This window comes from Lampris incognitus, chromosome 1, assembly GCF_029633865.1.
Source record: "Lampris incognitus isolate fLamInc1 chromosome 1, fLamInc1.hap2, whole genome shotgun sequence".
NCBI lineage: Eukaryota > Metazoa > Chordata > Actinopteri > Lampriformes > Lampridae > Lampris > Lampris incognitus.
This window is the reverse complement of record NC_079211.1, coordinates 121,517,267-121,534,622: the sequence shown is the minus strand read 5'-3', so window position 1 is coordinate 121,534,622 and position 17,356 is coordinate 121,517,267. Positions and strand designations below refer to the sequence as shown.

At 44.3% G+C, this 17,356-nt stretch overlaps 1 protein-coding gene across 1 annotated transcript in view; it reads right to left on the bottom strand.

Moving 5' to 3' along the window:
* LOC130119043 (protein prune homolog 2-like) overlaps positions 1–11,516 on the bottom strand; it is a 61,892-nt gene extending 50,376 nt beyond the window's left edge. Inside the window, exon 1 of the mRNA XM_056287435.1 lies at positions 11,496–11,516. The gene's annotated coding sequence lies outside the window, so the exon portion shown is untranslated. The remainder of the gene's footprint in view (positions 1–11,495) is intronic.
* Positions 11,517–17,356: the final 5,840 nt, after the last annotated feature.

Sequence of the window (17,356 nt, the reverse complement as noted above, 5' to 3'; positions counted from 1 at the left end):
CACACACATACATGCATATGAGCACTTTCACATCAATAGGGCCATTGTTCTATATCAGAAATACCTGACTTGTGTAACAATGAATTTCTTGTTAGTGGGACAGACTCAGTCTGGGACATTTGAGTTGCACTGCAACTGGTTTAGATGTTGATTCTGGTTTATGAAAAAGTGTGAGAGAGAATTCAATTCAACTCAACTCAACTTTGTCATTAGACATAGTCAGATTATATGTGTAATGACACGAGGCTTGGACTTCCCGAGAAACAGTGCAAAAATAAAGGGGGAGGGGGCACACATTGGAATATAGCAATGTAAAAATGATGCCATAAAATCGGAATAAGGTATTAGATAAGAATAAGACATAAGATTTCTTTGCCACATTCAAGTCAATATCAGTCTCCCTAGTGTGTTGTAAAAGTGTTCCTCTGTAAAGTTTTCAACTACCTCAGTGACCAAGACTAGAGATGCTCCTGCATGTAAGCCGAGTGCCCCTTCCACCATCCAAACAGCATATATATATATAAAGATAGATGTAGGAAAAAAATCTTTAATACATTGCAGAACAAGCTTGTTTCGTGCGTGCATTCAGCAGCTGATCGGCAGCTGATGAGTGTATGACACCGCATGAAACAAGCTTGTCTCTCTCTCTCTCTCTCCCTCCCTATCTCTCTCACCACTATGGTTATCACACTCCTACATCACACAGCCTTTCTCTCACAAACACCTCCTTCTTTCGGCACGCACTTCTTTGCGGCACGCATTTCTTTGCAACACGCGCGCACACACACATATACATATATGCGTGTGCCACACACATATCATCCCATGTGCTCTCCTCCTTTCAGTGTACACACACACACACAGTATTTGCACAGCCTCGGTACCTCACATCACCTGTTGTCCCTTGATCATCATATTGCTTCTCAACTATTCATTGTAACTGATAAGTATTAGTCGTTTTTCTTTTTTTTTATTGATCGTTGTAATAAATTGTTTTCATTTAAGTAAGTCATTGTCGTGCCTGTTTTTTGACAGTACTCACTGAAGCTATCCTCTGCCAAGTAAAGTACTCCAATTGGTGCAACAGTGATTATTCCATCAACTTGAATGGCTCAACAATTATAACTATTGAATACCAAAATTAATGATTAATAATTTTATGAGACTGGTTTTACGAGACTGATTTGATAACCCTGTTGCAACCACAATGTAAGACAACAGCATATTGCTGTGGTTGGTCTGTTTAGCATTTCAAGAATCTAATTATTTAACAGTTCCAAGTGTGTGTGTGTGTGTGTGTGTGTGTGTGTGTGTGTGTGTGTGTGAGAGAGAGAGAGAGAGAGAGAGAGAGAGAGAGAGAGAGAGAGAGAGAGAGAGTGGGAGAGAGAGAGAGAACCGTCAGTTCCTTTACACACATGTCTGCCTATCTCTCACACACACACGTCATGTCAAATGAGAAATGCTGAGTGGTTTGCAATAATTACACAACTAAATACAACTTAAAGGTTACCTTGCAAGTCAAGCCACTTTTATTTGTATAGCCCATTATCAAGGACTGTTGTCCATTGTTGTCCAGTGGACAAGACCATTAAGTTCACAAGGGAAGATGTAAAGAACAACAGTTTGCCCTTCTTGAACTGTGACGTCCACATCGGGGAAGACAGGAGCCTCCACATTGGGGTTTACAGGAAACCTACACACACAGACCAATATCTACTTTTCGACTCACACCACCCTCTGGAACACAAACTGAGCCTCATCAGAACTTTGCAACACAGAGCTGACAATGTGCCCAGCAGCACTCAGGCCCAACAAGAAGAACACAAACACCTGAGGGGAGCTTTAAAAACCTGCGGCTACCCCACTTGGACCTTTGTGAAAACTGCAACACGTTCCAAAAAGACCAACCAGGTGAGCGACGAGGAGAAAAGGAACAGAAGGAAGAGCACAGTCCTCCCGTATGTTTCTGGGGTCTCCGAGAAACTCAGGAGAATTTTTAACAAACACCGCATCCCGGTATACTTCAAACCCAGCAACACACTCCGACAAAGACTGGTTCATCCCAAAGACCGTGTACCACACACCCGGAAAAGCAATCTGGTGTATGCTGTACAATGCAATGAGGATTGCACTGACCCATACATAGGAGAAACCAAACAACCACTACACAAACAGATGGCCCAACACAGAAGGCCAAACTCCTCAGGACAAGACTCAGCAGTCTATCTACACCTAAAGGAGAAGACACACTCCTTCGAGGACAGCAACGTACACATTTTGGACAGAGAAGATAGATGGTTTGAAAGAGGGGTGAAGGAAGCCATCTATGCGAAACTGGAAAAACCATCCCTCAACAGAGGAGGAGGTCTGCGACACCACCTATCTCCCACCTACAATGCCGTCCTTTCATCTCTACCCAGGAGACTCAAGAAGCCTAGCCTCAAAGAACAACAGTCAGTCACTAACGGCTCCAACGACTCTCATGACCACTGAATAACGAAGTCGAAACTAAAACCACCAACGACTGTCGCTGCTAAACAAATGCAAATCAATAGCTCCGATAACGACGGGCGCGGCCAAACATCGGTACACAAAAGAGCCACTCATATCTATGGCTCTGTTAGCGACGGGCGTTGGTAAACATCGGATCACAAAGAGCCACGCATATCAATAGCTCTGACGACGACTCCTAGAGGATAAATTCTGAGTCTCATCACCAGCCAGTCAGACTAGCTTGGTCTAGTCAGAAAGGCATGAACTGAGGAAGCCTCTTGGATGGGAGGCGAAACGTCTTCACGGATATAGACCAAGTCCAGTTGCACTTGATTCAACTCCTTTGGATAACCATGACCTGATGAATGAGAACATTCACAGACACTCTACAGTCAACTTTTGCAAGCCATAATTTTTACTTATCCACTTGTCATCCGTCCATTATACTGTCAACAAGATGGCTAGCTGACTGGCAGGAAAATTAGCCAGCAGAGGCACATGTGAACATGCTGAACTTTGTGGCATGTGAGACTGAACGATTTAATACCTGATTTATTAAGATTCACTGGTCAACACAATTTTTCTTGCATGGGGTTTTTCAACGGATTCTAGCTAACTTTTGGGTGCTGAATCTAAATCTGGCATTAGTTTTTGCCTATCACATCAGATTTTTGAACTATGAAAAATCATTATTTTGAGAAAACAGCAATTTTACACTTGAAGTTAAAAAACACTTGCATTAGAACATCGAAAGATGCAAAAATGATTACAATGAAAGGTACCTACTTCAATTACAATATTAAATCATACATTAATATTTAATCCATGCTGGCTTGCACATATTTTTACACATTTTCTCAATATTTTTAATGTATGAAAAGTTTACAAATTTCACTAAACTAATATATAGAAGGAAAAAGTTCCCCTTAACATGGTGTACATCACTTAAATACAAGGCATCACTCAAACTCAAAGCAGTTTTGTGACTTTTGACGACATTCAAAATGCAGCAATAAATGCAAAAATTTGCGAATATAAGAAAATAAGTACCGGTACTTGAAAGCGTAAGTATCCAAAGGCACAGGTGTAATCATATTACAACATGGTAAACTTCCTCTTTGTGGACAATCTCTTATATACAGCATCTGGGACATCCCTCATCAAACTCCAGCAGTAATCTGCCATCATATTTAAGTCTCAACGACCTTGATAACGTTCTTCCATCACTTTAATGTCTTGATGGAAACGTTCACCCTGTTCCTCACTTACATCTCCAAGGTTATCTGGAAACTTGCTCAGGTGACTGTGCAAGTAGTGCACCTTGATGCTCATTCTTCACCCCGGCGCTTGCAGACTAAGGAGTAGCTCCTCCACAATCTCTCGGTAGTTGTCATCTTTCTTGTTCCCAAGAAAATTCTGCACATTAGTGAATGCATTCCATGCTCGAGCTTCGACAGCGGTCATCGTCATAACGAAGTGTGGGTCCTTGAGTAATGTTCTGATCTGAGGTCCGTCGAATATCCCTGCTTTTTTCTTCTTGTCGCTAAGACTTGGAAAGGTTGAACACATGTAGCCAAAGCAGTTTCCTGTGTGATCAAGAGCTTTAATAAACTGCTTCATCAGACCGAGTTTGATGTGCAATGGTGGAAGGATGATATTTTTCCGATCAACCAGTGGTTCATTAATGATGTTCTTGTCACCAGATATCAAACTATTCCTTGATGGCCATTCCTTTCTCACCCAGTGCTCCTCCTTAGCCCTACTGTCCCAGTAGCATAGGAAACAAGGGTATTTGGTGTAACCTCCTTGTTGCCCCAAAAGGAAGTTCACCATTTTCAAATCCACACTAATCAACCATTCATGATCATGAATGGTTGATTTAGAATACATGTGATATTACATGACAAAATAAATGTATTTCAAAGATATGACAAATAAACACTCAGCCTAGCATGAAATTACTTAGGAAATGAATAGGGGTCATTTTTATCCCCACCAAGATTGCCAGACTAGATGGTCAACTTTTGTAAAGTCCTGAATAAGGAGCATACAGATAGCACAAAAACTTGATGTGATAAAGCAAATCTGAGCTCAGATTTGGATTCAGCAGCCCAAAATTAGCCAAAAACAGTTTCCAAAGTCCATGCAAGAAAAAAAAACTATATTTTTGTAGACCAGTGATGAGACTGGTTTTATGAGACTGATTTGATAACCCTGTTGCAACCACAATGTAAGACAACAGCATATTGCTGTGGTTGTTCTGTTTAGCGTTTAAAGAATCTAATTATTTAACAGTTCCAAGTGTGTGTGTGTGTGTGTGTGTGTGTGTGTGTGTGTGTGTGTGTGTGTGTGTGTGTGTGTGTGTGTGTGAGAGAGAGCGGGAGAGAGAGAGAGAACCGTCAGTTCCTTTACACACATATCTGCCTATCTCTCACACACATCTACCTATCTCTCACACACACACACACGTCATGTCAAATGAGAAATGCTGAGCGGTTTGCAATAATTAAACAACTAAATACAACTTAAAGGTTACCTTGCAAGTCAAGCCAGTTTTATTTGTATAGCCCATTATCAAGGAATGTTGTCCATTGCTACACCCAGCGTAATGACTCTTTATTCAAAAGTGATGCTGACAAGTTATCGAAATCCTACATAAGAGAAGTATATTAGGCTCAATCTATCGGTCATTTGTTGTTCTATAGCAAACGAAAACGCCAATGAAAAATGAAGAAGCAAATTTCAATGAAGGTAAGAGAGTAAATCATTTTTAGATTTCTAGATATTAAGAGGTCCTGTTCTGCCCCCCTATGGCAAGAGAGAGTACTGCAGCTCAAAACATTAAAAACGCTGTGTGTGGGGGGGGGGGGGCGGGTCAGTGTGGCTATATGTGTGTGTCAGTGTGGCTATGTGTGTGCTTACTTTGAGATACTTCTGAATTACTGTGTTTAGGAGTATTCATCTTAACAATTCTACTTTAAAGAAAAAACAGAATAACTCATACAGACAGAACCGAGAAAAAACCCCAGAAAAAAACCCATGATAAAATTAGTAGTAGTAGTAGTAGTAGTAGTAGTGGTGGTGGTGGTGGTAGTAGTAGTGGTGGTAGCAATAGTAGTAGTAGTAGTAGTATTGGTAGTAGTAGTAGTAGTAGTGGTGGTGGTAGAAGTTTTGGTAGTAGTAGTAGTAGTAGTAGTAGCAGTAGCAGTAGCAGTGGTGGAAGTAGTGATGGTAGTAGTAGTAGCAGCAGTGGTGGAAGTAGTGATGGTAGTAGTAGTAGTAGTAGTAGTAACAGTGGTAGTTCTTTAACAGTTCCAAGTAGTGGTAGCCGCAATGGTAGTAGCCGCAGTAGTAGTAGTAGTAGTAGTAGTAGTAGTAGTAGTAGTACGCTTCTCCTTGGATTGTCAACTTGTTGTGGTGGAGAAGCTTGCGTGGTCCTGAGATCCCGAGAGCAATGCCGTCTGGAGCTATGCTCTTGGTAGGGTCACCTATGGCAGTAAGGTCAAAGGGAAAGTCTCGGACAAAGAGCATTCCAACCAAGAACTCAACGGTAGAACAGGCTGGGAAGGTGGATGAAGGCTGCAGCAGAAATGGGCCCCAGTCATCTTTTTTTTTAAATTTTTTTCTGATTTTTCCCTTTTTTCTCCCAATTTTGTGGCCAATTGATCCCTATTTTAATTCAAACACCCACCCTCGTACTGCATGCGTTCACTAATTGCATCTCTCCGGCCGGCAGTCTCGAAGGAGACGCCTCCCCACTTTCGTGACAAGGCGACTCCAGGCCGAACCACTGTTTTTTCCGACATACAGAGACGAACTCACGTGACAAACACAAGCCGACTCCGCCCCCCTCACGAAGACAGCATTGCCAATGATTGCTGCTTCATCGAGTCCGGCCATAGTCGGATCTGACGAGACCGGGGCGCGAACCCCAGTCCCCAGTGGGCAACTGCATCGACACAAAGCCGATGCTTAGACCACTAAACGGGCCCCAGTCATCTTAGACTCCATGCCACTCTATCCTGACCCAGATCTGTCAAGGACCATGTGATGGGGGCGTCCAGGTAGCGCAGTGGTCTATTTCGTTGCCTACCAACACGGGGATTCCAGTTCAAATCCCCCATGTTGCCTCCGGCTTGGTCAGGTGTCCCTACAAACACAATTGGCCATGTCTGTGGGTGGGAAGCCAGTTGTGGGTATGTGCCCTGGTCGCTGCACTAGCACCTCCCCTGGTCAGTCAGGGTGCCTGTTTGGGGGGAGGGGGAACTGGGGGGAATGGCGTGATCCTCCCACACGCTACGTCTCCCTGGCAAAACTCCTCACTGTAAGGTGAAAAGAAGCGGCTGGCGACTCCACATGTATCGGAGGAGGTATGTGGTAGTCTGCGGCCCTCCCTGGATCAGCAGAGGGGTTGGAGCAGCAACCAGGAAGGCTCGGAAGAGTGGGGTAATTGGCCAGATACAATTGAGGAGAAAAAGGCGGGGGGGGGGACCATGTGGTAGCTGTCTGTGTGCCAGTTTCCCCACATTAAACAAAGTCACACATAGGTGTTCTCTATATAAAGGGTATCCACCCTAACATGCCAGATTAAGTCCTATAGTGACCGGCAAGTGGCGACGGGGGCAGGATTGTGAGATCTGGAAGCCCCTAGTCATGAGCCGGCACATCCGGCGGTGGGTGCTAGATTCAGTCGCTGGGCTCTTGGAAAGAGGTAAAAAGAGCCCTTCAGTAGTTGCACCTATAACTGAGCAGCCTTCTTTAGGATCCACTCCGCTCACCCCACCTGGGGAAGGGGCTAGAAATGGTGCCCTGAAAATGCCTTACCTCAAACCTCGTGCCTACCACATCCAGAGGGATCACTACATGTGGTCAGAAACATAGAAACATGATCTTTAGAGGGTGCACACACTGATGGATAGTGCAACCAGTGACAGACCGGAGAGGAGAACCGCGATCATTGCCAGAGACTGGGATGCCAGAATGACATAGCTGCCTTTTCTGAAACCCGACGGGCAGGAAAAGGAAAGGAAAGGAAAAGCTGCTGATGAGCCATGACATTGGACTTACCATCATGAACCAGATCATCAGCCACCGGTCTGAACTTCCTGTGGGGATCAGTGAGCGTCTCATGACCATCTGTCTGGTGCTCGCCAACAACCAGATGACAACAGTTGTGAGGGCCTATGCCCATACTTTAGACTCTGAAGAGGAAGTAAAAGAGACCTCTATGCCTGCTTAAACGAGACACTGTCAAGGAGCCCCAAGGAGGATAAGATTATTTTTCTAGGAGACTTAAATGCCAGGGTCTGCCGGGATCAATACCTCTGGAAGGGCACTATAGGAAAGGAAGGCATTGGAAACATCAACTCCAATGGAGTTCTGCTTATTAGTAAATGTGCTCAGTACGAGCTCACATCACTAACACTCTGTTTCACCAGAAAAACCAATTTAAGGCATCTTGGAGACACCCCCGCTCCAAACAGTGGCATCTCCTTGACTATGTCATTGTTTGAACCAGGGACTGCAATGGTGATGTGAACATCACGAGGGCCATGATCAATGCAGATGACTGCTGGAGAGATCATCACCTCATCTGCTCTACTATGTCCATCAAAATCAAGAGGAAGGGGAGGGTTCAAAAGAAGCAGATCCAACCAAGACTGAACCTTGAAAGCCTGAATTAAACTGCCACCCAGCAGTGGCTTCAGGCCTCTCTTGGGGAAACCCTTTAATAGGAATATCCTGATGACATTGCGAATCACTGGAGCCTGCTCAAATCCACCATCCTCGACACCTGCAAAACCAGCCTTGGGTACAAGTCCAGAAAACACCAGGACTGGTTTGATGACAATGACACAATAGAGCAGTTCATCTACAAGGAGAAGAAAACCTTTGGTGCCTGGCAAAATTATGTAACCTGCAAGGCTAAAAGAGTGGTCACTCTAGAGTCAAGGCGAACGCCCAGAGATGGGTGAGGAAGCTTAAGAACACTTGGTGGACAGAAAATGCCCTCGAAATCTAGCGACTGGCAGGCTCTGGTGACACCAGAGGCTTTTCAGCACTACTAAGGCCATCTATGGTCCTAGCAACTACAGCTCAAACCCCCTGCGCGCAAAGGACAGGCAGGAGCTGCTGAAGGACAATGAGTCCATTAATGCCCAATGGAAGGAGCACTTCCAGCAACTCCTCAACTGCAACAGCACAGCTGAACCAGACATTGCCAGCCACATTCCCCAGAGTCTCATCAGAGAAGACATTGGGGAACCTCCCACCATGACAGAGGTTCAAGATGCCATCAGGAGCCTTAAGAACAACAAGGCTGCCAGTCCGGATGGGATCCCAGCTGAGATCTTAAATGAAGATGAACCAGATTTCCTGTACCACATCCACACCCTCCTGCTCAAGGTCTGGGAAAAAGAAGAACTTCCCTCAGAGCTCAGGGATGCTCTAATAGTGGCTATATTCATGATAGGGGACAAGGCGCAATAAGGAAATTACAGGGGCATCTCACACCTGTCAACAACAGGCAAAGTCCTCGCTCGCGTCCTCGCAAACCAGCTGCTACCACTGGCTGAGAAGGTATTCTTCAGAATCTCAGTGTGGCTTCTGCCCATCCAGAGGTACAGCACATATGATATTTACAGCACACCAACTCCAGGAAAAATGCCGTGAACAAAGGCAGCCTTTGCACATGGCTTTCATAGACCTGCCAAAGGCCTTTGATTGCCAGGCTCTGTGGAGCATACTCTCAAAATATGGCTGCCCTGAAAAATACATCAGAATATTCAGGCTTCTACATGACAGCATGTCAGTCACAGTGCTCAGCAACAGCAGCTGTGTGTCAGGGCCCTTCACTGTGGAAACAGGGTTCAAAACAGGGATGCATCATTGCACCCACCCTGTTTGCCATCTTTACTGCTGCCATACTCCACCTCAATAGTGAAGAACTGCCACAGGGGATCCCAATCTTATACAGAACTGACGGCAGGCTTTTCAACCTTAATAGGTTCAAGGCCAAGAGCAAAGTCTGCAACACCACCATCATGGAGATTCAGTATGCAGATGACAACACCGTCGCAGCACACTCCGCAGAAGACCTACAGGACATCCTGAATGCTTTTGCCAAGACACACAGAACCCTGGGTCTAGCATTAAACATCAAGAAGTCCCAGGTCCTATATCAACCTCCATCCAACCAGCCATCTACCCAGCCCACCATAAAAGTGGACAACAAAATTCTTGAAAGTATTGATCACTTCCCTTACCTCGGCAGCCTTCTCTCCTCAAAAGCTGACATCGACTCTGAGGTCAACCATCACCTGAGTTGTGCCAGTGGCGCTTATGCCAGACTCAGGAAAAGAGTCTTTGAAGACTGAGACCTAAAGGCCCAAACAAAACTCCTGGTCTACAGAGTTGTTGTTCTCCCCACCCTGCTGTACGGAGCAGAGTCATGGACCACATACAGCAGGCACCTGAGAGCCCTGGAACAATACAACCAAAGATCCTTACAAAAGATCCTGAGGATCAACTGGAAGGACAGACACACCAACATCAGCAATCTGGAAGAAGCCAACATGACTAGCATCATCACCACAATAATGCAGCACCGACTCTAATGGACAGGTCATATCATCTGCATGTCCAACACACATCTCCCCAAACAGATCCTGTACTCCCAGCTGAAGGAAGGTCAGTGAGATCCTGGCGGGCAAAAGAAACATTTCAAGACCACATCGAGCAACTGGGAACACATAGCACTGAGTAGGTGCTCCTGGAAGAAATCCATGCAGGAAGGAGCTGCACGTCATGAAATGGAACTCCACCGTGCTGCAGAGAGAAAGCGACAGCACCGCAAGGACAGAGAGAAAATGGCTCAATCATCACCACTTTCCCCTGTCCACACTGCACCAAAGTATGTGGATCGCGGATCAGCCTCTACAACCATCTGAAGACCCACAAGTAGACAACCTAACAGATGGGACAGTCATACTCATTTCGAGTGACCGCTGATGATGATGAGTAGTGGTAGTCATCATCAACATCGGCAGTCACTCGGGTTCGAGTATGACCGTCCTGTGTCTGGGTCCCTCTGGTTCTTCAGGTGGGTGTAGAAGTTGATCCTGGAGCTGCAAAATGGGAGGATGCCTGCGTGTGACAGCTTTTTACGTGGAGTGGCTGATGTGTCTGCAGCCACCACACAGCTCTTGGCAGGAGGTGGCCAGAATCCAACAGCTTGGAGAACCGAGACCATTGGGGACCACCCTCTGTTGCAGCCTTTATCCGCCTTCACTGCTGTTGTGACCTGCAGACATCTTCCACCAGTTCCGCCGTTGAGGTCTTTGTTGGATCGTGCTTTGTTTGGAATCTTACCTTGGGTAACCCTACCAAGAGCGAAGCTCCAGACGGCATAGCTCTTGGGATCATTGATACATGCAAGCTTCTCTGTCATGGCAAGGTGGCGATCCAGGAGAAGAGTGGTAGTGGTAGTGGTAGTAGTAGTAGTAGTAGTAATAGTAGTGATGGTAGTTGTAGTGGTGATGGTAGTAGTAGTAGTAGTAGCAGTAGTAGTGCTGATGGTAGTAGTAATAGTATTTTTACTTGATCATTAATTTCTAAATGAGAATCAGAAATTAGCCCTGGGTTTCTAAAAAAAACTGCGAGAGAAGAATAGACATCTGAGACACTCCACAGTGCACTGGTGCTGAAGCAGATATCAAGAGTGGTTTAAATTTGTACCTCCTTCCTTTATTCAAGATTACTGAGGTGCTATGGTAAATCTTGAAATTACAGTCTACTCAAAAATGTGGAAATTACCAACAGCCTGTAACTTAATTCACAGGCCTTGGTAAGTGTTTTAGTAACTTATTATAAGTCTACCTCAGTCAGATAAAGAGGGACAGCTGACTCCTGAGGGAGATAATGGGCCGGGAGAGCACGGCAAAAACACAGTAGAAAAGGTCTACCGTGTGACATTGTATGAGCTTGCACAAGTTCAAACTCACCTTGAGAGCAGGAAGTGGGCATATCCCTCTGGCACATACCGGGCATGGTCTTCACTCTTACGACAGAAATGGGTGTAGCCTGACTCATGCTGACTCTGGTCCTTTACTAGATATTGATAGCAGTCATATTCAGAGTCATTTTTACTGTTGGAGTCATTTTCAAAATGACCTTTTATTATGTATTGGGTTTTTTCTGCTGTTCCACAATGCCTTTCATCATCATTGTTGTAATGAACATGGCCCTTGTATTGTCCTGGACCATCCGAGCTGTAATCAGCACTAACTCTGGTCTCATTCCCATCCTGCTCACTTGTAAAATCAGCATAGATACCCGTGGCATTCTGCTGGCCATCGTCTTTGGTTTCAACGTAGCCTTGGTGTTCGCTCTGGATTTCAGTTCTTTGGTCAGTCTGGTGGTAGTTGTAACCATACTGAGTGTGTCTCACAGCTGAGTCCAGAGCTCCTGTCCACTGGTAAAGGATGTTCTCATCGGCTGGCTGGCCCACAGGTTGAGATGTATCATCTTGGCTTCTTCATTTAAAGGGTCCAGGTAGAGGACAATGAAGAAAGAATGAGAAATTCAGATATAATTACAAACTATCAATGGGAAATTCTTACAATTCAGATATAATTACAAACTATCAAGGGTAAATTCTTACAAACTTATACTCGTCAAAGCCTGAACCTCTAAATTCTCAGGAAAGTGGACACTTTGAGGAGAATGAACCATTTAGGTTTCTGGAATGTATTCTTAACACTAGTTTGGTCAAAATCCCAAACATACAGTAAAGTGCTCTGAGCAGGCTAATTTGCAGTTCATATACTTGTAGTGATGTTTGACAGCAAGGAAAAACCCATAACAACAATTAATACTTTCAACAGAACATTTTCATTAGTGCACCATTACTCCTATGTTCTTGACTGATAGGCCAGCTAGTCTGGACATTTGACATTCAAAATTGCAATAGCTACAGAGAAAGAAATGAAAATAGCAGGGACCATATGGACATCAAAGTAAGTGCCATCCATTCAGATGGAGACAGTTTGTAATACTGATTCTAATTTGTCTGTAAAATATAAACACAGTACCACACCTTACCACACAGTACCACACCTTACCATACAGAACCACATCCTTATAAATCACATTAAAAACGATTCAAAACAATTTCAAAAACCAACAATATATGAAGAAATAAACACATTACGCACACTGTGCTCATGGAGAGTTAAGTAGTTAAATGGGCAAACTTTTTGTTCCTCTTGTAGACATGGGGTAAACACGCCTGCATAGTCACACACACACGCACACGCCTGCATAGACACATACACACACACACACACACACACACACACACACACACACACACACACACACACACACACACACACACACACACACACAAGCAGAGACAGATGTGGTACGCTTTCACAAAATGCATGCAGACACAAGTTCAGTGTACACAAACACACAGAGATAGGCTAATGCGCACACCGACACACACACAGGTACACAAACACCTTGTGAGAGAGCTAGGGGAGCTGTTTCTATTAGCTGTGGTGGGGCTTCAGCTGTAATGAGGCAGGTAATGCATATTTAATGAGGCGTAAACAGATTTATAAACACGCACATTGCTGCAGATCAAGGCTTGGCACCACAAAACACATCACACACAAACACACATGCATGAATGAGCGTGCACACACACACACACACACACACACACACACACACACACACACACACACACACACACTTACAGTTTCTTTCTCCCATTCACGTGCATCTGCACTCACATATGTACACACACAATTACCCACAATTCTCACACTCACTCACACCTTCACCTGCTCTCACCATCTCACTCATCTACTTACATACTCACTAAATTCCCTTGTCTCCCATCTCATAAACCTGCATTAATGCAGGTTCAGAGGAAGCATACTGCCAGGTCACATGGGTACAATTTTTACCATATGACCCTTTATATCCCCATTATTAAACACACACACTTCATTGTGCTTCCTCTTTACCCTCCTTGATTCTTTCTCTTACATATATGTACACACACTTGCTTGCACTCTCTCCTTCTTCACCCTCTCTCATCCAACACACATGCACTCACTCATACCGCAAACATCCCATCTCCCCACAGCAGGGCCTTAGTTCAGTTTTCACAGTCTGTTCAGCCACACTAGTATTCCTAAACCAGTATACAACCAACAGGGAGATCTGTATGTGCGCATTTGAGTGCATCTGTGTGGTGTTACCCAGATATTGTTCAAGATTTTTTTTTAATCAAAATTATATGCTCTTGCAAACTTTTCAATTTTCTCTTTTGAAGGATTTTCTTTAGTTTAGGCAATACAACATCATACAGTATATTTGGAGTCTGCAAAAAACAGGTCACCTTAAAGAATGTTCAAGCACAAGATCTTTGAGCTTACAGGGCCCTCTAAAGAGAACTACCACAGCATAATTGACATCTTACACTCAAAAGTTTTGCGACTATGTACTTGCTCAAACACACATAGAGGAATACATACACACAAATCTGACTTATCCATAAAAATCATAGAGTATTTTATCAAAAATATTGTCCAAAAAAATCAACAATAACTGGGAGTTATACCATGGAGGGACAACATTTTCATTTTCATACCCTTACCAGGTGCAACTTTAACAATGGTTACCATCCAACCAGACTTGTCTAGTGGACTTTACACTCACCACCAACTTAAAAAAAAATGTCAGGGTCTTGACTTAACTATAAACTACATATCTGAGTTAATTATTTTCCTAAAGACAACGACAACTTGACTCAAATTCTAATATTGTCTGTTAAAGCTGAACAATATATTGTTTCATCGTCAAAATTTCAAAATGAACGTGCAAAGGCCACATTGCAAAGGATTCACGGTAAGGCAAGTTGGGCCCATCAGTCATGTTAGACTAAATCACTTGTAGATACAGAAAACAAAATGTATATATAAGTGTGTGGTGAATACATATTTCAAGAAGAGGGAGGAACACAGGGTGACGCACAAGAGTGGAGGAAAGTGCACACAGGTGGACTATATCTTATGTAGAAGGTGCGATCTAAAAGGGATTGGCGACTGCAAGGTGGTGACATGAGAGAACGTAGCTAGGCAGCATCGGATGGTGGTCTGTAGGATGACTTTGGAGACCAAGAAGAGGAAGCGAGTGAAGGCAGAGCCAAAGATCAAATGGTGGAAGTTGAAAAAGGAAGACTGTTGCGTGGAGTTCAGGCAGGAGTTAAGACAGGCACTGGGTGGTAGTGAAGAGTTGCAGGATGGCTGGGCAGCCACTGCAGAAATAGTGAGGGAGACAGCTAGGAAGGTACTTGGTGTATCATCAGGACAGAGGAAGGAAGACAAGGAGACCTGGTGGTGGAATGAGGAAGTACAGCAAATTATACAGAGAAAGAGGTTGGCTAGAAGAAGTGGAATAGTCAGAGAGATGAAGAAAGTAGACAGAAGTACAAGGAGACACAGCGTGAAGCGAAAAGAGAGGTGGCAAAGGCAAAGGAAAGGGTGTATGGTGAGTTGTATGAGAGGTTAGACACTTAAGGAGGGAGAAAAGGACTTGTACCAATTGGCTAGACAGAGGGACCGAGCTGCAAAGGATGTGCAACAAGTTAGGGCGATCAAGGATAGAGATGGAAATGTGCTGACAAGCGAGGAGAGTGTGCTGAAAAGGTGGAAGGAGTACTTTGAGGGGCTGATGAATGAAGAAAATGAGAGAGAGAAGGTTGGATGATGTAGGGATAATGAATCAGGAAGTGCAGTGGATTAGCAAGGAGGAAGTGAGGGCAGCTATGAAGAGGATGAAGAGTGGAAAGGCAGTTGGTCCTGATGACATACCTGTGGAGGCATGGAGATGTTTAGGCAAGATGGCAGTGGGGTTTTTAACTGGATTGTTTAGCACGATAGTGGAAAGTGAGAGGATGCCTGAGGAGTGGAGAAGAAGCATACTGGTACCAATTTTCAAGAACATGGGCGATGTGCAGAACTGTAGCAACTACAGAGGTATAAAGTTGATCAGCCACAGCATGAAGATTTGGGAAAGAGTAATAGAAGCTAGATTAAGAGGAGAGGTGATGATTAGCGAGTAGCAAGTATGGTTTCATGCCACGAAAGAGCACCACAGATGCGATGTTTGCTTTGAGAATGTTGATTCAGAAGTATAGAGAAGGCCAGAAGGAGTTACACTGTGTCTTTGTAGATTTAGAGAAAGCATACGACAGGGTGCCGAGAGAGGAGATGTGGTATTGTATGAGGAAGTCGGGAGTTGCAGAGAAGTATGTAGGAGTGGTGCAGGATATGTATGAGGGAAGTGTGACAGTGGTGAGGTTGGAATGACAGATGGGTTCAAGGTGGAGGTGGGATTATATCAAGGGTCGGCTCTGAGCCCTTTCTTGTTTGCAATGGTGATGGACAGGTTGACAGACAATATCAGGCAGGAGTCTGCATGGACGATGACGTTCACGGATGATATTGTGATCTGTAGCGAGAGTAGGGTGCAGGTTGAGGACAGCCTGGAGAGGTGGAGGTATGCACTGGAGAGAAGAGGAATGGAATTCAGTAGGAGCAAGACGGAATACCTATGCATGAATGAGAGGGACAACAGTGGAATGGTCAGGATGCAAGGAGTGGGGGTGACGAAGGCGTATGAGTTTAAATACTTGGGGTCAACTGTCTTAAGTAACGGGGAGTGCAGGAGAGAGGTGAAGAAGAGAGTGCAGGCAGGGTGGAGTGGGTGGAGAAGAGTGTCAGGAGTGATTTGCAACAGAAGGGTACCAGCAAGAGTTAAAGGGAAGGTTTACAAGATGGTTGTGAGACCAGCTATGTTATATGGCACTGACGAAAAGACAGGAGGCGGAGCTGGAGGTGGCAGAGTTGAAGATGCTAAGATTTTCACTGGGAGTGACGAAGAAAGACAGGATTAGGAATGATTATATTACAGGGACCGCTCAAGTTGGACGGTTTGGAGACAAAGCAAGAGAGGCAAGATTGAGATGGCTTGGACATGTATGGAGGAGAGATGCTGGGTATACTGGGAGAAGGATGCTGAATATGGAGGTGCCAGGGAACAGGAAAAGAGGAAGGCCAAAGAGGAGGTTTATGGATGTGATGAGGGAAGACATGCAGGTGGCTGATGTGACAGAGGAAGATGCAGAAGACAGGAAGAAATGGAAACGGATGATCTGCTGTGGCGACCCCTAATGGGAGCGGCCAAAAGTAGTAGTAGATATACAGAAAACAAAATCCCATAAGTTTCACTTTGTTATGACTACTCTGGAAGAAAAACATTGTAGTGCATCTTGCAAATAATATAATTTAGTCTGATTTTAAGATTTCTTGGACAATTGCTGCATTTCCCCTTTTAATCACGCTAATCGTTGCTGGAGTGATGGATTCTTTGCAGAGCAAGCTTTAAAAGCTACACATACCTGTGCAGTCTCTGTAACTCCTTTTTATTTTTTATTATTGAAATACGTGTTGCAAAAGACAAAAAAATTGCAAAGTTGATTTTTTGAATATCGTTCAGTCCTAAAATGTTAATAAAAATGCCTAAACTGAAGTTTCATTAAAAACTTGAGCTGTAAACACGCTCAAAGATTGCCTAATGCTCTAATCTGACAGACAGGACTGTGTGGGATGGGTTTGATCACATGATAATTGACAGTGGAGTCTTGCTGGCAGTTTAAACAATGAACTTAACATTTTGGGATTCAGTGAAAGCTAGTTTATGCTCTAATAGCAATGGCAGCATCAGGTAGGATCAGGACTTCTAGTTAGGGATCAGCTAGACGTTTCACCATCAGAAAACAGACAAC